This window comes from Pteropus medius, unplaced genomic scaffold (assembly GCF_902729225.1).
Source record: "Pteropus medius unplaced genomic scaffold, Ma_sr-lr_union100, whole genome shotgun sequence".
In the NCBI taxonomy this organism is placed as follows: Eukaryota; Metazoa; Chordata; class Mammalia; order Chiroptera; family Pteropodidae; genus Pteropus; species Pteropus medius.
In genome coordinates, this window is record NW_024348953.1 from 131,234 (window position 1) to 148,170 (window position 16,937).

The 16,937-nt window shown below is 32.1% G+C and overlaps 1 pseudogene; it reads left to right on the forward strand.

Moving 5' to 3' along the window:
- Positions 1 to 13,501: 13,501 nt before the first annotated feature.
- Positions 13,502 to 13,984, forward strand: LOC120616855 (60S ribosomal protein L21-like; annotated as a pseudogene).
- The last annotated feature ends 2,953 nt before the right edge of the window (positions 13,985 to 16,937 follow it).

Genomic DNA, 16,937 nt, shown 5'->3' on the forward strand with positions numbered 1-16,937 from the left:
TCTTTAAAAATAGGACATAGGACTTTGATCTAATGGGCCTTGCTGATTTCTCCCTGTCTATCATACCTCGTTCATATTAAACTATAGGTATCTATGATAATAGGACCCTTCTTTTAGACAATTATGAGGAAGTTCAGAAGTTTTTCCTGAGTCTTTATTTTCTTAAAAATAATCAGCTTAAAATAATCAATACCCCAAAAAGCATATTTTGGGATGCCAAATTTTACTTCCCCTCAGCATCAAACATAATTTACTAAGTAAATTGTCTATTGCACACACAAAGGTGGATTCACTCTTTTCCCTTGAAATAGATCTTCTCCATCTCCATATTGTTATTTATACTCTCCTCTCCTTCAGGATCCATCTCAAATTGTATCTCCTCTGAAATCACCCACGTAGTACCTATGCTTCTGAGATGGAAACTGAGCAATACGGAATTGGATAATATTATATCCTTGCCTTTGAGAACTCATAGGTCAGATGTATTTGTTTCCCATAATACAGGAATAATGGATGATTAAGGAAAGTTTCAAAAATGAGATGACTTTTACACTCAGCCTTGTAAAATAGAAGTTTATCTGTAAAATGGTGAAGGAAAGACATCTTAAGGTAATAGTGCAAACAAAAGCAGCAGGGTGTAGTTATTCCTTGAGATTAAAGGAAAATAACTCAATCAATGTGGAAACTGAGAAACACAGTGGCTTAGAAAATGCCAAGCAAAAAAGGAACAAGAATCCTACTGAAGGTGAGAAAATGAAACTTCCAAAGGTTCATTCTATTTATATTTCTCCTATGTGGTTCTTTCCCCCATATTTCTTTCTACCATATAAACATAATGTTGAAATTTATTTATTTTTTGTCTCATTAATGGGGAGCTTTTTTATTTCCTTAGTATATTCAACCAAAAACGTCAGCATCTTTTTAAGGCTGGTCAAAATAGAATATGTCACTGAGAGAAAAGAGTGTTTACTTTCCATTTGTTATGAAGTAAAAAAAAAAATGAATTTAATGGCTATACTAAATCTTTAGCAAAATATTAAAAAGACTTGGGCTGTCTTACTTTACAGTGAAAATCTGAACTTGATTATATAACAATAGACTTCAGAGGGTCAGTTACTGCACTTATAAACAATATGAATGATCAATGTATTTAGGAGAAAATTCCGATAATTTTTCTCCATATTTTTAATGGCTAAAATTAATTTTATGCTTATGTTATCCAATAATGGCTTTAGTTTTCCATTTATGGAAATGTTGCTATTTCTGTGATGTATCTGATTTAATAAGCTGTTCTGTGCATAGTTTTATGTGCACAGTGACTTAGAAAATGGCAAGCAAAACAGAACTGAGAACCCCACAGAAGCTGAGAAAATGAAACTTCAGAAGGTTTATCCTATTCACATTCCTGCTATGTGGTTCTTTTCCCCATACTTAATAAGGCATAGTTTGCCTCTATTGAAATGGTGGTTTTCTATAATGGATGAATCTAGAGGGTATTATGCTGAGTAAAATAGCTCAGACAGACAAAAACAAATACCATATGATTTTCCTTATATGTGAAATCTAAAAAAAATAATTAATGAACAACAGAAACAGACTCATAGATACAGAAAACATTTTGATGGTTGCCAGATGGGAGGAGGTGTTGGGGGATGAGTGAATGGAGAGAAGGGATCAAGAAGTACAAATTGGTAGTTACAAAATTGTCATGGCGGTGTAAACTATAGCAAAGGGTCAATATTATAGTCAATAATATTGTAATAATTATGTATGGGTCAGAGGGGTACTGGATTTATCAGAGTGATCACTTCATTAATTATATAAATGTCTAATCACTATGTAGTACACCTGAAACTAATATAATGTTGTATGAAAAGTGTAATTTAAAAATTTTTAAAAAATACTTAAAAATGAGAGTTTCTGATTACATAGTCCTAGGGTTTTATTATCAATCAAATGATTACTGGTCTCAGAAACAGAATATAAGGTTGCAAAAATATCTGTGAATCAGTGAATGATCTTTATTTTGAATTTTAGACTAAAATGGCTAAAAAAATATTAAAAAATATTAACTATATTAATTCAACAAAAGTTCTTAAGACTGAAAAAATATATAATTCCTAAGTTTTGGCCCCATTGCTTACTCTTAGTGTAAGTTAAGGAGAACCAGTTTATTCATTCTTTAACTCTTAAATATTCTCATTTTAATTCTGCATAGAAGCCATATAAAATGTTTTCCTCACGAAACATGATTTTCCTTCATAATACATTTGAAGAAATATATATTATAATCTATACTCTAATTAAGAAAGATAAATCACACATCACTGTCACCTGTTCAACAAATCAATTTTGGGAGGAATATTGCCTCAATGTATTTGGATTAATAAATGTATTAATAAAATTCCATAACCATTTTAAAATTACATTTTCAGCAAAGCTATTTTTCACAATTAAATCATTTCCTTGGACAGAGAAATTTGTTTTATTAAAAATGTAATTTTTTCAACCGTGTATATAAGATGCCTAGAATGTTTGAAACAAAAATATCACAAAGGACATTACGGTATCAGTTTTCATAAAGTAATCTCTAAGTTTTAAAGTAATAAAGTTTGAATAGAGTTTCTAAAACTGTGGCTAAATGTTTATATTAGAAATATAAGGCCTTTAACATACCTGGGATATTAGGATTGAAAAAATAACGTAATATTCCGCAATGTTGTTTTTCAAGTTATACAAGGAATGCTTTTCTAAGTCAGTTAATCATGAGTAAAGAATCATTAGCATTATTTGTCACAGATCTGTTTGAAACTAGAAAAGCCAAGACAATGAAGTGTATTACACATTGTGCCCTAAAGTAAAACCTCAAAAGGAAATCAATAGCATTTGAGTTGTTCTATCGTCAGTTTAAGGTGTATCTTAGTTCTATCTTTTATTCCTGATTGAAAGGCTAGCTATTGAATCAAAACACAATGACATATTAATAGAAAGCTATGGGTTTTTTCTTCCACATTTAAGGATAATTACCATTTTACCATAAAAGAAAACTTGCACTTCAATTGTAGCACTCCATAAATCAAACTGAGCTATAAAGATGCGTATTATTGCTTTTGTTCTACATAAAAATATAGGAATGTGGATGATTTTGTGGCAGTAATATTGATATAATTTTCTGTGAAATTTCTTCTGAACACAGGTTCCTTGAAGACTTTTCAGGACCAACAACATTCTTTCCTGAACCCAGGAGAGATCGAGGTGGTTTGGGGAGACAGACATCATACACAGGAACAAAAAAGGATTCATAATTTTGAAATAACATATTCACAACATTAATGCATTCACATTCATCTTTCATTCATAAAATGAAGATAATTATTTGATCAAAAATAATTGGGGCCAAAAAAACATGAGAGCCAAAGAAGAAATTATGGATATCTGACAGAATGGGACCAGCAGAAGAGGAATAAAAACTGAGAATCTGGAAGGCCGGAGAATTGTGGAGAAGGACTGAGAAATCAACCTTTACTTTCCAGCTATATATGGAGGGAGAGAAATCCTCTAAAGCTCTTCTGAGTCCCTGTAATATCAAACATTGGGAGGCAGCTACTAAACACATTGCTATAATTATGACATTTTACTGGCTCCATCTTTTGTAATACTACCTAAATTATGGCAATGAAAAAGTGACAAGTCTGCTTTGGCATAGGAGGTATAGGTGGTATATATGCTACATATTTGCATACTGTTAGCCTGATATTCAAATCCCTTCATAATCTGGCCTTAACCTTCCAGACTCACTACTTCACTGGACACATATTTATTGAGTATATTCATGTGCTCCACATTTATGCTATTGGGATATATCAGTACACATAGACAAAAACCTCTGCCCTCATGGAGTTTAAATTCATTACAAATGTTTCGACTATATCCTGCTCTCTAGCCTCACTGAAATATCAATATGCTTAATATGGACATATGAAATATAATCATAAAAGTCTATTTTTTCTTTTCTACTATCTCCTGTATTCTGCTGATTTGTGGTTTTGATTTGCATTTCCCTAATAGCTAGCAATAATGAGCATCTTTTAATATATTTGTTGGCCATTTGTATGTCTTGTTGGGAGAAATGTCTGTTTAGTTCTTCTGCTCATGTTTTGATTGAATTGTTTGTTTTGTTGTTGTTATTGAGTTGTACATGTTCTTTGTTTATTTTGGATATTAGGCCCTTATCGGAGGCATTGCTTACAAATATTTTTTCCCATTCAGACAGTTGTCTCTTGTTGATGGTTTCCTTTGCTGTTCAGAAGCTTTTTAGTTTGATGTAGTCCCATTCATTTAGTTTTGCTTTTACTTCCCTTGCCTTTGAGGTCAAATTAATAAAATTCTCTTTTATTCCAAGATCTATGAGTTTAGCTCCTATGTTTTCTTCTATGCAGTTTATTGTTTCAGGTCTTATATTCATGTCGTTAATCCATTTTGAGTTCATTTTGGTGTATGGTGATAGACAATAGTCGTTACATTCTTTTGCAAGTGGCTTTCCAGTTTTCCCAGCACCATTTATTGAAGAGATTTTTCTTTCTCCACTGTATGTTTTTGGCTTTTTTTTTTCCGAAAAATATTTTTCTATATTAACATGGGTTTATTTCTGGAATCTCGATTCTGTTCCACTGGTCCGTGTGTCTGTTTTTCTACCAATACCATGCCATTTTGATTATTGTCACTTTGTAGTATAACTCAAAGTCAAGCTGAGTGATGCTTCCAGGCTTGTTCTTTTTTTCTAAGGATAGTCTTGATGATTACAGGTCTCCTGTGCTTCCACACAAATGTGATGATTTTTTGTTCTATTTCTTTGAAAAATGCCGATGGTATTTTGATGAGGATTGCATTGAATCTGTATAATGCTTTAGGTAATATGGTCATTTTAACTATGTTGAGTCTTCCAATTCAAGAACATAGAATATCTATCCATTTCTTCATATCTTCTTCGATTTCTTTAAACAGAGTCTTACAGTCCTTCATAAGTTTCATTAGATTTATTCCTAGGTATTCGCTTGAACTTTTTTTTTTATTCCTCTTAGGAATAAGAATTTTAGAGTGATTAATTGTTGTGCTCTTTGTTCTTGTTTTAAATATCTTCATAATCTGTATCTGTTTCTTGTATATTTCTTTGTAATTTTAGGTTTATTTTATCTTGATTCTTTTGTCTAAACTTCTAATTTAATACTTAGCTTTTCGTCATTTCTAATATATGCTTACTGTGCTTGGAACTATCCTTTCAAATTTTTCTATTCCTTCTTCAGGATACAGTTCAAAGTCAACCCATTTGAAAAGTCTTCTCTGATCACTCACTCATTTGTTAGTTGTCCACTCTTCTGTACTAAGCTGCACTGTGTACCACCACCAACCCTCTCTGCAGGTCCTGAACTGATAGTCAGTGATGTGCTAAACTTTGAGTTTGTTGAACAGAAAATAACAATAGCAGCAACAACAACAACAACAACATAAGAGATATATCATATTTGTGACTTATTGGGATACACTTTCTCTTTACCACTTTTATTTTAGCAGTAGTCTAATGAACTTGTTGTCCAAAATTACTTAGTCTTTCTGTTTATTTATCAATTCTTGAAAAATTTGCTCTTTAAAAATGCTTTCTGTTAACTTAAACTATTTTATTCATAATTCATTTATTCAGTTTGTCATATATTTATTATGTTACCCACTACTTCCAAATATGATTAATGAAGTTTAAAAGATAAAAGTAGTTAGGAAAGGGAAAAAGTGTATCTAGAAGCCCTGGATCAAAAAACTTAATGCAATCAAGTGAAAATGTAATCCTAAACTTGTGAAAATCAGAGGGCTACATAGTTCCCTGTTTCTCAGTGTGAAACTATTCCACTGATTCAACAAATATTTCAAATATCCTTGGGTTAAAGTTTGCATTTAGGAATTTGAGAAAATTGATTAAGGTGACAATGTAATATTTGAATCTTCCAGAATCCTACATCTTTACAAACAGACAGAGATTTGGATAGCCAAATATTGGGAGACAGTAAACCTTGGGCCTTTTGTACTTCTATACATCTTGCTAATTGTGCCAAAGTGGCAATGCCCTGACCTGGGACACAGGACTGTCTATGGCAGCTGGCATTTCTGAAATGTGAGATAATACTTGCAGGAATGCATTATATAGTCCAGCAATTTACCTGATTTCCCATTTGACAAAGACTTGCTATTGCTTGCTATCACAGTGACAGAATCTCTAAGTTTAGAGTTCTTTGTGGTATATTCCACTCATGAGCAGGTTTCATCTGGCCCTACAATTTTCCTGTGAAGTTTGGGGCTTAGGGAGAACTGCTGATTATTATGCTCCTCCTCCTCCTCCTCCTGGTATTTTTTGTTGTAATAAAGTCTTTCATTTCTACCGAGAGATCTTTTGTCTTTTATCAAGATTTATAGAACTTTAGTGAGCTAAATTAATAACCTGTATAGTTATTTATGTGGAAATTCTCCTGCTTCTAAGTCTTCTCCCCATGATCAAACTTATTTAAGTAGGAAAATATAGCCTCAAACCAAAACCCCACAGATAATATCTGCAATTAAATAAAGCAATAAACTAATTTCCAAATCACAGAATGTGAGTGGTTGTGGAAAACAACTGACATAAACAAAGTCTCTATAATATCAGCAAGTATGGTGACAACTACTTTTAAGGATGTTCAGTGAGGATTTCTGTTGGTCATGAGAGCCAATGAACCTCAAAGTAGTCCAGCTGCACTAAATTAAAAAGTTACTAAGCTAATAGGAAAGCAGTAGCAGGACAAAAGTCCACACTACGGAGAAAACGCTGAGAACAGAATATAAATTGAGCAGATCAGACACAATAGGGCCAAAATGAAAAAAGGAAAGAAAATTTCTCCAAAGTGGAAACATAGGAAAAAGCAAGTGGATTTCAAAAATAAAAAGATATGTATTTTGAACACTTTCTAAAATAATTAAAACAGGTATTCTAGAACTGTGAACTAGAAAAACTATCCTAGCACAACTTCTTTTTCTTTTTTTACCTTCCCTTTTTAAAAGCATGAAGAGATTAATTTTATTTAAACATGAATTATAGAAAAGGATCATGGTCAAAGTCATAAAGAAAAAGGGAATAGAAAGCAAAATAATGGCTCTAAGAAAATGAAGCTATTTTTTAAAAAAGATAAAAACTATCTTCATGTTTTGAAACAAGCTAATTTATTTAAAAATAGAGAAGCTATAAAAATGCATCAGAATTAGAAAAATATTATAAATAAAAACATTTTAAATCTAAATGTAATGAATAGATATTAAATAGGTAATACATAGGTAATATAAAAGTCAGGAGAAGGTTCATCAATTATATAATAAGAATCTCCTAAGATGAAAAACAAATTAAGAAAATAGAAAAAATAATACAATATAGAATTCAAGAAAACTTTCCTGAAATAGTGCTTGATGGATATATAATATATATGCAGGAAATGACTCAGAATAGCCAAAGTGGAGGTATATTAAGTAAATATACCTTTAAAAATGTATATTTTAAAAAAATGGACTTTAAAAATAGTAAACTCTATGAAAACTTGAAATAAGTCCAATACCCACTTAAAAAGAAGTTAAATAAGTCCAATACCCACTTAAAAAGTAGTTATACCTTTTGACAATAATGACTCATAGAAGAAGAAAATGGAATAATATATTTGTCAAAGAAAAAAATACGAGTCAAGGCTCACATAAAATATCTAGCCAAATTTAGGTTCAATTACAAGGGTCTCAGATAAACTCTAAATAATGCATATGAAAATAGCAAATGCTGATCCTATGAGCCTGCTCTACTAGAGCACGAGATACAAATAACTATATGACTGATTATATTATCCATATAAACAGTGAGAAAACAATGTTACTTCAAATTAGATGTGCGAGAAAGGTAGAGATGAAGCAGAAGCATTGATCACAGTAGAAAATATACAAACAAAAGCCAAAAGAAAATAAAAAAGGATGCAAAGCATATTAGGTAAAGTAAAAGTAAGGATTAGAAAAAGAGTCAACAAACTACAGTCCCTTGGTCAAGGATGGCCCACATTTGTTTTAGTAAGTAAAATTTTTTTGGAGCACAGTCACATCCATTTGTTTACCTATTGGAGTACAGCCCATCTTTTTGTTTTCAAATTGCATCTTTCTACTTTTAAACTACAACAGCAGAATTGAATATTTTTGGTACAATCTGGATGGCTCATAAAACCAAATATAGTTATTTCAGTAGTCACATTGAGAGTATGAAAGTGAATGAACTTATTATTTGAAAGTCCAGTGACTTCAAGGAAAGAAACATACTTTTTTTTTCCCTTGCCTTTACTTTGAGAACAGGACCTCACAGTAACCAATTATTTGGTATGGAGAAGTTCCTCTTTATAGAAATATTTTAGCTAATAAACACAGAATAAAGGAAAGGAATTAATAGGTAGGAAATGACCATCAGTGGATGCTACTATCACAAAAAGAGATTTAAAAGAATTTGGTGTAGCTCCTTAAAGAAATGGTACATAGAATAGCCCCGCCTTATCCCTGATTGTACTTTTCATAGTTTCAGTTATTGTCAACTGAAAATATGACATGGAAAATTTCAGACATAAACAAGTCAACTGACAATTCATAAGTTTCAAATTGTGTATTGTTCTGAGTAGCGTGATGAAATCTCTCCCCCTCCATCCCACCAGGGACGTGAATCAACCCTTTGTGCAGTGTCTTTCTGCTGTATACACTCCCTGCCCATTAGGCACTTAGTAGTCCCGAGAGTTTTCAGATCCTCTTCCCTGGTATTATGGTGCTATTGTTCAATTTAACTATTTGTACTTAATGGTAGCCCCAAAGTGCAAGAGTAGTGATGCTAGCAATCCGGATATGCCAAAGAGAACCCATAAAGTGCTTCCGTTAATTAAAAAGGTGAAAGTTCTCCACATCATCATGAAAGAAAACAAACTGTATGCTAAAATCTACAGGAAGAACAAATCTTCTATCCATGAAACTGTGAAGAAGGAAAAAGAAATTCGTGCTAGGTTTGCTGTGTTGCACCACAAACTGAAAGTTATGACCACAGTGCATGACAAGTGTTTAGTTAAGATGGGAAAGATATTACATTTGTGGGCAGAAGACATGAACAGAAAATGCGTTCCAATTGACAGCAATGTGTTGCACCAGAAAACACTGAGACATCAGCAAGAGATATCCTGAAATGAGTAACCACATTCACATAACTTTTATTATATTGTTATAATTATTCTATTTTATTATTATTCTTATTACTCTCTTACTGTGATCATTTATAAGTTAAAGTTTATCATAAGTATGTATGTATAGGAAAAAAATGGTACTTATAAGATTATTATCTGAAATTTCAAGCAACTACCGAGGGTCTTGGAAATTGTATACCCTGAGGATAAGGGTGATACTGTATCACCTATGATTTACTTCTAACAACAACAAAATCCTGGATCTAAATAGGACTCTAGATCTAACTAACAATTTAAAGGAAATAGAGGAGACAGAGAAAAAGATGAAATGGGCCACTGAAAGTATAGTTGTCAATATCCAGACTTCAGGAATCTGGTTTTTTTGAACAAAATGAATAAAAAGAAGTAACAGTGCTGAAGCCTATAGACTGAAAAAAAAAAGACTTAAAAGACCTATCAACCAATTGTGATGTATGGACCCTTTTTGGATTCTGTTGTGAATAAAATTTTAATATAAATATCGACAAGATATTTGTTGATATTAAGAAATTTTTGTTACTTTGGGGGCAAGTAATAAGTGTATTGTGATTAAGTTTTAAAAGTCTTTATATTTAAGAGATACATATTAAAATATTTACAGGAAAATATTATGTTTCTGCTCTGCTTCAAAATAATGGAATGAGGGAGCAATTGGAAGTATAGATAAAAAGTATTCCCAGGACTCAATCATTTTGAAGCTGGGTTGTTGATACATGGAGGTTCATTGTAGCAGTCTCTGTAATTTTATTTATGTTTAGGATGTTCTGTACCAAAACATTAAAATGTTTTAAATACTGCTGATGTCAAATTTTAGATATGAGTTCTAAACGTTTTCTATTTTAATTATTAATTTTCATTTAGATATTAAATTCAATTACAGCATAGTCATAAAACTTACTTTGCAGATGACTTCATTAATAACTTCTTGGCACAAAAAACACCATAAAAAGCTGCTTTAACGAATTCAATTTATTCTGTTTATTATCTTTATTCATATGATACATGGTAGAGCTCAAAACCATAGGGCAGTTAATTCTGAAGAAAGGATGGACCTTTAAACAATTACTTGATAACCTTAATTTACATAATGATCTTATTTGCATAGCTAATCATGTAGGAATTGATTATAGGCCATTACCAGTCATTAATAAATAAAACTGTTAGAATACATGAGTCTGTCTTTCATATTGAAGAGTCAAAGGTTAGTCATGAAATGATAGGAACAATATTCAAGAATCAGGCATTAAACAAACTAATAGTTAGCATTTAGTCTTCACGAATTTCTGAGAGGATATTTCATGAATTTGCTATTCTGTCTTACGTCTACATGCATAATGGGGCACATATAAGCATACATGTGTGCATTAGGTAAATTGTTATTACCCTTAGATTTAAATTTAAATTACAGTAATGACAGCTAGTTTTATTACATTCACATATGAACACTAAATATATTTCCATTTCTCAAAATCAGAACTATTTTGTAAAAAATATCAAGTTCCGCAACCTAAATATTTATCAAATGTTTCTTTTTAAATTTAACTACTCATTTGTTTCAAAGGAAGATGAAAAAGACAGTTTTTGATGAACTTTTACATTTATATTTATTTGCAATAAGGTAGTTTACATAATGTAAATTAGACCGACCCTAATCTTTTGACTTCTTAGATTTTATAAAAAATATAATTGCCTGCAGTTTAAGGATTTTAGAAACTCCAAGAACTGGTCTGCTATTTTCAAACAACTTAATTATGCAAGTGATGCTTAATCATGAAAGTCAACTTACTTCCTTTAATTCCAAAGACACACTATGTATAATCTGATTTTTTCAAATGATTGGATTGTACCTCTGCAGCCTTCAATACTAGATCAATAAGTGAGATTTGAAGTAAAGAAGAAGAATGATTTATTTTTAACGATCATCACAATGCTTCTTCTTCCCATCTTACTCTCCTTTCTCTTCCACTGGCATTCATATGTGTGTGTACACTTCTCTGGCTCTCTTCTTTCCTCTTCCTCCTTCTAAAAATGCTTACTGATGGAGTGTTGTGATAGGATGTCCAGGAATGGCCCCCAGAAGAAAAAGTAAATGTTTCCGATCCTTTTTCCCAATTCATGCTTTTTCTGAGCCTCTATTCTACTAATGGTTAAATTGAATTTGGTTTTCTTGGGTCTCTTAGCTTCTAAAATTTGATACGATTATTGAGAAAAAAAAGAATTGCTCAGGTGCAAAGGAGTACTACCTCAATGAATGGAAAAAGATAGCATTTATCCCATTATAGGTAATATCTCACAGAATCTGTGCTGGTCCACTTCACAGATTGGCTTTTACTTGCTTCACTGCGTGGTTAAAGTATATCAAACTGAAATATTGAAGAAAGATTTCAGATTTAAAAGACATGAATCTTCAACTTTTTATTTACCGAATCTTATTTACTGAATCTTCAACTTTTTATTTACTGAATCTTCAACTTTTTATTTACCGACGTGTCATTTTTAGGAAATCACTTAACCTTTTCTCATCATGTCTTTGTAAAGTGAAGATAATTTTCACTTCCTAGAAATGAGTGTGAATTAAATATAATGCGACATATATGTGTTGATAAATGTTAGTCACTAATTTTAACTAGTGTTTCCTCTATTCTAAGAAAATATATAAGTCCCAGAAACCACTCAATTCAAGGACTGTCTAGTGGTCACACACTCAATAACAATATCCCAGAGGGTTAGCCAGTAGCTCACAGCAGAATGAGAATAAGGTTTATTATCTAACATACTCAAATTATGACAGTGTTCTACAATATTACACACAAATTCTGGAAATAATGTCTTAGTGTCTTGACATTTCAGGAGTATGAAATCCTCTCAGCGTTGTCATCCATCAGAAATGAAAATAAATGGGAAAACATCTTTTAGTGTTCACGATCTTTCTATATCCTTTACTGAGAACTTTTAGACATATGTGTGACATACGACGATGAGCAGAACACCATCAATTTATTGAAAAATCTTTGAATAATATAACTTACTTTTCAAAGGAACTCAGAGATTGGTGATGACCACTTTTAGGGAGTCAGCTTGGACTCAAAGCACATAGCTTGTCCTTGTTTCATAGTCCAGAGGGTCATTAACATAGATAACACCTGTGATGTTATTAATTCCAAACTTATCTAGAATTAAAATACAATTTCTTGGTCATTTTCTTTACACTACAAGGAAAAATGATTCTTTTTAAAAGGCACTGTGATTTAAAAAACACCTGTTTATAAAAAGAGTAATGAATAAAAGTGATAACATACTGGCTTTCGGAAACTATGTTCCAGAAATGATCAACATCAGTGTTATCCTAAGTGCATGCCTTGAAATTCTATTTTGTTTTTGTTTTTGTTCTTTAGATTCTCCTGAAAATTAATGTTTCTGTAATCAATTACATGTGGGAGCAATGCATACTATACCCCTCATCATGGATTCAGATGGCCCTCTACTGTAATAAGGCCAGCAGAAATTCTGTTTTAAAGAAAAACTCATACAATTTTGTTTAACCAAGTCATTTTTGATCTTATTAGATTATTAAACTTTTTACAGTGTAATGCATCTGATTATCCTGTGTATTCTGCTATGAATACTTGAGGGAAAAACAGATAATTTAATATGTTGGTTATTTAGAAAACATGATTTATTATTTTAAATAGCTTAAAATATTTTGTCCTGACATTCATTTTTAAAAATAAATTTGTTTATATATAATTGAGTGAAGAGTGGGGCACATTGAGATATTTTATAATATCCTACTTCTTGCAGTCCTAGTAACTTTTCTTCACTTTAGTTTTCTCCATAGCATTGATTACTACCTAAATGCTATATATTTATCAGTTTAATAATTTTTATTGTCTATCTCCTCTTATTGATGGTTAAATTCTATGAGAGCAAGGATCTATTTTTTTCATTGCTCTTTCCCTCATGGCTGGGAGAATATTTAATATGTAATGGATGCTCAATAAACATTTGTTAAGTGAATTAACAAATATTTGTCAAATAAATTGATAAATTAATTGATTGTAAAAAATAGTCATTGTGAGGGAAAGAGAGTAATAAGTAGAGCCACTCTGCTATCTTCAAGAAAGAGAACTGATAGTATCACAGAAAGAAAGTAACAGAACAGCCTTTCTGCTGGAACTGCCATCTTCCAGTAATTCATCAAAATGACCAAAACAAAGTGAAGGAGGAAAGGCACCTGCTATATATTCTCTAGGCCTTTTAGAAAACATGGAGTTGTTTCTTTGGCCACATACATGTGAATCTACAAGAAAGGTGATATTGTAGACATCAAGGAAATGGGCACTGTTCAAAAAGGAATGCCCCATAAATGTTACCATGGCAAAACTGGAAGAGTTTACAATGTTACCCAGCATGCAGTTGGCATTGTTGTAAACAAAGAAGTTAAGGGCAAGATTCTTGCCAAGAGAATTAATGTACGTATTGAGCATATGAAGCACTCTAACAACTGAGATTGCTTCCTGAAACGTGTGAAGGAAAATAATCAAAAATAGAAGGAAGCCAAAGAGAAAGGTACCTGGGTTCAACTGACCTGCCAGCCTGCTCCACCCAGAGAAGCACACTTTGTGAGAGTGAATAGAAAGGACCCTGAGCTGCTGGAGCCCATTCCCTATAAATTCATGGCATGATAGATTTAAAAAAAATAAAATAAAAGACCTCTAATTGAATAGATATTCCTTTCCCCAAAGAAATATTTAAAGAAAGCCAACTGTCCTAATTCACCGGGTGATGTCTTTATTATTCAGATTTAGTGTGGTTTTTTTTCTTGCTGATAGATGTGAGGTGGTTTCCTGTGCAACAAAATGTAGTTCATTGGTTAGGAAATTGCATCTGTTCAATTACAGTTAAGTTCAGAGAATGTGGATCACTCACAATTGTGTCATAAATAGCTATATTTTAGGGATTAGGAACTTGTCTTTGAAGCCTGCTACTTAAAAATAGATTGTTTAAAGTCCCCTGTTCTTTGTGAGCTACATTTGCTTCTACGTTTCATGGAACACGACTCAGAAAATAATAGTGTTTGTGATCATTTGGAACTAGAATACCTTTTTTATTTCATCCAGGGGTAGACATTTATGAATAGCAGTTAACATGACGTATGGCATTCTAAGCACATTACAGAATGTACTCAAAATTCTTGGAGTAAGTAGTGTTTTACCTATATTACATAAAAGAAGCTGAGTCACAGTTAACTTGCCCAAGTTTTTAGGTGTGCAAAGATTCAAGCCCAGGCAGTCTGGCTCCATAATCAAGTCTCAATCTCTAGTGTTATCTTGCCTCATATTAGTGGGAACATTTTAAAGCTACTTTGTATAGTTTGAGCACATTTAGGTTATTCAGTTACTTCCTGGATATTTTTACTTGGATGTGGCACACATCTTAAATTCAGTTTTCTGTGATAGCTTTAGCTATAGTATCTGTTTATTTGAAATAAAAACCTTGAGTGCTCATACTCTTTTACCACTAATAGAAAAAAAAGGAGAAAGTATCAAAACAGGTTGAGAAATCACAACTTCAGTCAGATGTTGGAAGCCTAAGGAAAAAGGAAGTTTAGTAATATTTAGAGAGGAAGCACAACAGCAAAGTAGAAACAAATAAGAAAGCAATAGAAAAGTATGATGTTGAGCACTTGCTTCAGGGGCAGCAATTTCTTGTGATGGATGGTTGTTGAAATACTTGAAAAAGGCCTTTATAATTTCCTTGCAAACCGCTTTAACAGAATTAACATTCATTCATTTATTACATATTTAATATTTATGTTCTTATTAAATATATATTAACTATATTTTGACTACCTATTTTATTCCAGGCCATCCAGATTATCAAAAGAGAAAAACAGAGGAAAACTAAGCTGTAGACAGTAGATGAAACAAAGAACAGGTTAGAAGGAGTTAGCTCTGGACTTATTCCTAGAGGCTCATAAACCATTCTATTCTCAGTGAACTGTGATGGGTAGACAAAATTTAAATGATTTACTTACAGTTGCTAATTTAACTGTTTGAGGAAATATTATATACTATAAATGTCTTTTATCATGGATATGGCTTTGGGCATTTGTAAGTATTTATGATTTTAAAGTTTCTTCAGGTTTATCTAAGGTAGGACATGGAATACAGGTCTTGGATGGTACAGAACAGTAGGAAGAAATTCCTATAAGGCCATAATTATGACTAAAAGCTGAAAGTAGGATGCATTAATTTTGAAGAAATATCATGACAATATCCCTGTATGAGGAAGAGAAGTCTTCCAGAATTGAATATGTAGTATTTCCTGGGAAGCAGGGATCACTTTCGTTATGATAACTGAATTTTTAGTCAGATTCAGCATATAGTTACCAATATATTGAAGTTGGACACATTTTTATTAGAAATATTGAGTAAACAATAATTCACCCTGAAATTAATTTCAAATCCAAGTTGACTGGTTCATGGTGAAAATACTGACTGAGTAAACATCTACTCACTCTCTTCATTTCCTGAAACAACTGAGTACACAATACTCGGATTGATGGCTGCAGCAGAAATTACACCAACTGTAGTCCCTCTGATTGCAAATTCACTTACTAGAAGACATCTGCAGGTTTAGAGAAAATTAGTAATTTTGCCATGATGGAGTCCTGAATTTCATAATAAAATATGTTAGTTTATGTGTGTGCTTATTTGAATAACACTATTTTCTAAAGTTTTTAAGGAAGTAAAGACTCCTACATTAAGACTTCAGCCCTAAAAAACTATGTTCAACATCATGCAAATCTTTTAAGAATATCTCGTCACCTGCATTGTTTTTCATTTAAAATGGAACACACTATTCTACTACTTTATTATCTGCCAAATATCGTACAAAACTCCTTTCACTTGCCTCTAAAGCACCTTCTGGACTGAAAGCAATAGATGGATACGATTTGCTACCTCAACTTGCTAAAGTAAAATGTTGCTATTGTTTTGCTGATGTTATCATATTTAAGCAAATAGCTCCCAAATGTTTCTTTCTAGTCCTTACTCATGCTTCACTGTAGAGTTCTAACTGTACTAAAAGTATTTGAATTGATGGCATCACACCATTCATATTTATTTTGAATACACTTTTTTTTTTTTTTTTGCTTAATTTAGCCACATTATGTACCCAGTACTATGCTATTTACTTGATTTCAAAAATATTTTCGGTTCTGGAAAAAAAATGGCATGGAGATAGAGACTCTGTTCAACCCTCTGGTGACCAAATCAGGGATCCAAAGAGGCTCACACCAAGACACATCATAATTAAAATGCCAAAGGTTAAATACAAAGAAAGAATATTAAAAGCAGCAAGAGAAAAGCAGATAAGGGAACACCCAAAGACTAGCATCTTATTTCTTAAAAGAAACTATGCGGGATAGAAGGGTTTGGCAAAAAAAATATTTGACAGAACAAAGACCCAGGGTCTACAACCAAGGATACTTTATCCAGCAAAGCTATCATTTATAATTGAAGGACAGATAAAGAGCTTCCGAGACAAAAATAAGCTAAAGGAATTTATCATCATCAAGCTAGTATTACAGGAAATGTTGGAGAGACTTCTTTAAGAGGAAAAATACAAAAGACT